The sequence below is a fragment of the Diceros bicornis genome, chromosome 5 (genome assembly GCF_020826845.1).
Source record: "Diceros bicornis minor isolate mBicDic1 chromosome 5, mDicBic1.mat.cur, whole genome shotgun sequence".
NCBI classification, from domain to species: domain Eukaryota; kingdom Metazoa; phylum Chordata; class Mammalia; order Perissodactyla; family Rhinocerotidae; genus Diceros; species Diceros bicornis.
In genome coordinates, this window is record NC_080744.1 from 95,168,366 (window position 1) to 95,173,947 (window position 5,582).

Here is a 5,582-nt window from a genome sequence, read left to right on the forward strand (position 1 = left end):
CTCCTCTCTGACCCAAAGTTGAGCAAGATCAGAATCTGAAACCTGGAGTGGTGCCCAAGGGAACAGGTATCTGGGAGCTCTTTCATATTTTAAAACTCCCAGCCATAAGAAAATGAAGATGACTTGGAACCTTTCAGGTGACATGGAACAGAAATTTCTGCTGCTTCAAATCCCTCTTCCTAAACTTTCTGTTGCAGGTAATAATAAGAATAAACAGCTGACTTTCATTGAGCACCTACTGTGTGCTTGGCACAGTTCAAAGTGCTTGACCTATGTTAACCCATTGTGCAGATGAGGAAACTGAAGCTCAAAGAAGTAAAGTAACTAGCCCAAGGACCTCCAGCTAGAAGTGGAAGAGCAAGGACTCAAACCTAGACAGTCTTCTGGCTTCAGAGCCTGAGGTCTTAACCAGATAGAAGAAAACTTCTAGCATTCTTGTGTGTGTGCTTCCCTCTGACTGACCCCAGACTGTAGACAGTGAAGGAAGGGGTGGCTGAGTCCAAATGCAGTCATGGCCTCAGGGGTGGGTGAGTCCTTGCTGCCTGCTCATACTTGGCAGGTGGAACAGGAAGAACAGTACCTCTGACTAGAAGGTGTCCACAATCCACAGGGCAGGGTGTGGAAAGTGGCAGAGGTGGAGATATTAAATGACTTGGTCAAGTCCCCACAGCTGGTCACTGGCAGAAGCAGCAGGAACAAACAGGCAGCATTATCCATTCTCCCAGTCAACAAACAGCCTTTGAGCACAGCTATGCCTGGCACCATCTCTGCAGTCAAGTCCCAGATTTACAATACAGGTTTGAAGTGTAACTGTAATTGGCTGGCCTAAGTTTTGAATGCATATACTAGGGGACAGGAGGGACCCTATAGTCTTCTATAGGCTCAGGTGTTCAGCGCTTCCACTGCAGGCGGAGTGCTGAAAGAAGGAAAGAGACTGCTGGGAGAAAATAATTTTCCTGGTGGAGAAATATCAGAAGGGGGATTCGCTTAGGAACTCAAGACCACAAGGCAAAGTAAGCACACAGTCTCTGCTCAACTTTTCCCAAGCTCTGTGCAGAAGAAACCATGTTCTTTGTTTTTTTATGTCTTTTAAAGTGGGATTCAAGAAAAGTGGATCAGCCCCACCTTTCATCATACACAAATGTAAATTTAAAGTGAGTTAAAGATATAAATGTGAAAAGCATCACTTGGAAATTTTTTATAGGAAAATATCAGGAGAATATTTTCATTATCTCAGAGTGTAGATGAATTTGGTAAATAAGGAACAAGCACAGAATATAAAGGAAGGTTGATAGATTTGACCACATTGGAATTTAAAACTTTGGTTTATCAAAAGATATTTAAAACTTAAAAAGACAGGCCATAGACTGGAAGAAGAAATTTGCAATATGTGATCTACAAAGGACTAGTTTCCAGAATATATAAGAACTTCTACAATCAATGAAGAAATATGACAACCCTATAGAAATAAATGGGCAAAAGATGGAAACAGTCAATTGACAGGAGTAGAAGCCCAAATGGCCAACAAACATTATCACTAGATGTCTGCCCTCACCAATAACCAGGAAAGTGCAAATGAAACCACAGTAGGATAACATTCACACAAAATGAGAAAGTCTCACCACCCAAACAGCAGAGTCACTGCCAGTGAAGGTGTCAACTGGCTCAGCCACTTTGGTTTTTTCTCTTATTTTCTACATTTTTTGAACTGAGGGATGACGTACAAAGAGTACACAAATCTTAAGTGTACAGTTTGATGATTTTTTTACTTACAAATATACCCAGGTAACTGCTACCCACATCAAGGCATAGAATCTTTCCAGAACCCCATAGAGTTCCATCATCCCTTTTCCCACTTTATACCCCCTTCCTTGAGGTAACTATTATTCTTATTGTTTTCCTCACAGATTCATTCCGCCTGTTCTAGAACTTCATATAAGCATGGCTTCTTGCACTCAATATAGTATCTGTGAGATTCATCCATGTTGTTGCATTAGCAGTAGTTCAGTCCTTTTTATTGCTAAGTAGTATTCCATTGTATGGAATGTGTTTCTCCATTCTCCTGTTGATTGGCATTTGAATTATTTCCAGTTTGGGGACTTGTTATGAATAAAGGTGTTGTAAACATTCTTGATGTGAAGTACAGCCATTCTGGTGAGCAATTTGGCAATGTTGTTAAGTTGTGCATGTGTATACTCTACGACCCAGCAATTCCACTCCTAGGAAAACATGTTAGAGAAACTTTCACATGTGTTAAAAGAGGCATGAGTAAAAATACCAAGAGCTATGTTATTCATAATTGCAAAAACAAAATAAGAACGTTAAATGTCCTCCAGCAGGAGAGTGGATCAGTAAATTGTGGTATTGTCATACAGTGGAATACTATATGTATAAGTAAAAGGAAATGAAATAAAGCTAATTGTATCAACATGGATGACTCAAACAATATTGAGTGAACAAAGCAGGATGTAGAATACATACTCTACAATGCCGTTTATATAAAATTTTAAAACATCCAATACACTACTGTCACAAAGGACAATACTATATATTGCTCAGGAACATATCTGTATGTAGTAAAAGTACAAAAAATGCATGGCATTGATAAACAGAAAATTCAGAATAGTGATGTACTCAGGTGAGGAGGGAAGAGCTTGTGAAATGAGTACAAGGGGTATTGACTGAATTGATAAGTGCTTTACTTCTTAAGCCAGGTAATCAGTACACTAGTGGTTGTTATTTTATTCTTTAATATATTTAAATATCATAATTTTTTAAAGAGAGAAGGGATGGAGATAATTAAAGCCAGTGGTGTGCTGGTAAATGTTTGACAGTTGGCTCTGGGGAGGGGAGTGATTTGCAATATTCACCTATTTCTGTGGTATAACTACTCCCACCATGGCTGATTTCAAAGTACCAATGTGACACCAGTCGGCTCACAAAATTCCTGAAAGGGAATTCCTGGGCGCTCGTGAGCCAGTACGAGCCAGCCCCAGCACACCACTGACACTGAATATGGGAGCAAAGTGCTCTGAAGGCCAGAGCTGGGGGCACAGGCTCCCTCTGAGGACATTTCCAACACCCCAGGAAATGGATCAAGGGCTAGATTGTGTTAATTTATTGCTGTAAAGTTACCCCCAAACTAAGCAGCTTGAAACAATAGATATTTATTATCTCACACAATTTCTGCGAGTCAGGAATCTAAGGATGACTTAGCTGGGTTCTGGGTTCTGGCTCAGGATGTCTCCTGAGGTTGCAGTCAAGCTATCAGCCAGAACTGCAGTCATTTGAAGCTTTGCCTGGAGCTGGAGGATCTGCTTCCTAGCTCACTCAAGTGGTTGCTGGCAAAGCCTCAGTTCCTCATCACATGGACCTCTCCATAGGGTTGCTGGCTTGAGCTCAAGACATGGCAGCTGGCTTTCTCCAGAGCAAATGACCAGAAAAAGAAAGAAAGAGAGACTGATATGGAGGTGCAGTGACTTTTATAACCTAATCTCAGAAATGACATGCCGTCACTTCTGCATCCTATTGTTGACGCTCACCAACCTTGATAAAATGTAGGAGGGGACACAACAGTGTGAATGCCAGGAAGCAGGGATCGTGGAGGACCATCTTGGAGGTCGGCCATCACACTGACCACAGTTGAAGGTTGTCCTGAGACACTTGTAAATGGGTTAGAGGAGGATGCCAGGAGTCTTGGCACAAGGAGAGACATGGGAACCTGAGAGGCCCTCCCCTTTGTTTTACAGCCAAGGAAACTGAGAAGTTTAGGGATTTACTCAAGAGTAAGCGGCTACTCTTGTCAGGATCCCAGGGTCTCTGTCTTGCAGTGGTCCTTGTGAGAAGGACCTTTTCTCACCCTCTCCCAGCCCCTTCTCCCTGCCTTCCATCTGCAGGTGCAGATGCTGGGGTCCTGGCACATCAAGGCCTAGATCAAGGTCACCTTGCCCAGCCCTCAAGAGTTCCTTCTTCCCCAGAGCTGTTCCCTCACATTGTCTGTCAGTCAAAACAAGAAGACAACCCCACTTATTTCCACACACCCCACCCCTGCCACAGTGGCTGTGGGTAACACGTCCCGAGTAGCCCCAGAGAGCAGCATATGCCACTGCATTGTCATTGCCAAACACAAGTCTATGCTGGCCTTCTGGGATCACACTACCATTTGGAGTCTGATGTTGAACCATTTCAGAGCTCTATGATCTCTGATCCCTGGTCTATGGTAAGACATTGCCCCAAACTGGAAGGAGACACGAGGGAGGTGTGCTGTCATGCTTTGTTTCTTGATCTAGATGCAATTCACACAGGTTATTCGTTCTATGAAAACTCATGAAATTGCATACTTGTGATTTGTACAATTATCTATATGAATATTATATAGGTTTTCTTTTTTTTGTTTGTTTTTGCCTGAGGAAGATTGGCCCTGGGCTGATATCCGTGCCCATCTTCCTCTACTTTATATGGGACGCCGCCACAGCATGGCTTGATAAGCAGTGCGTAGGTCCGCACCTGGGATCCAAACCTGTGAACCCCGGGCCGCCAAAGCAGAACGCGTGAACTTAACCGCTACACCACCAGGCCAGCCCAAAAGGTTTTTTTAAATTAGTCCAAAAGACAAGGACATATGTGTCTGCGATCTTTCTAGATCCCAGACAGAAGAGAAGCATTCTTTCTGAGCTACTGCCAACCTCTTTTCTCCAGGAACTGCAGGGAAGCCGTAGGGTATTCCATTCAAGGGAATCTTGGGGTGGAAGATCTGAAAAGGGGCTTAAGTTGGAAGGTCTTTAACACCAGGATAAGAAGTGACCAGTGAGATATTCAGAGTGGGCATTGCTCACCACCCTCCGCACTGTTCCAGGCCCAGCTGCGAGGCCTCAGTGACTCCAAAGCACCCTCTGCAATATTGGGGCAATAGGGATGGGGTTCCCAGTGGTCACACTCAGACAGTGTGGCCCTGGGTTCTCTCTTGGTAGACAGGTCTGTGGGATGGGGACTGGGGAGAGACAATGGGGTCAGAGCAGCACCTTCAAGTAGAAGATCGAAGAAGGTGTGCACTGCTTCTTTCCCTTTGGGTGTGCCCCATTTTTACCCCCTTGTTCTCCATACCCCATCCTGGGCTTCACCCTTCCAGGCACTAGTTCACTGTTCTTCTCTTGATCCTAAGAGACACAACTGATCAGGCAGTCCAAGAAGGGAGACCCAGCTCACCTCCTTGAGGACCCCAGCCCATGAGGACCCCTCCCCCAGCTCTCCTGCCCACACCGCTGAGCTGGGGATCTCCCAACCCCAAAGGCTCTGCAGCCAATTGAAGGCTGGTGGAATGGGATGGGATCTACTGGGCTGAGCAGTCCCTCCGTGGTTCACACCCAGTCCTGGTTGGTTGGTAGCCTGGAGGCCTGCTCCTCAGCGCCTAGCATACATTGGTGCTCAGTAGATGCTTGATGAGGAAGGAGGGACCTAAGGCAGGCCTATTTTCCCCATCATGTGGAGCCATAGTAGAAATGGGAGCGACTGAGAGGAGCATGAATGTTGCTGGGGAGTCAGGGAAGATATTGGTGGTGAGAATCCTGGCTGTCCAGGGGACA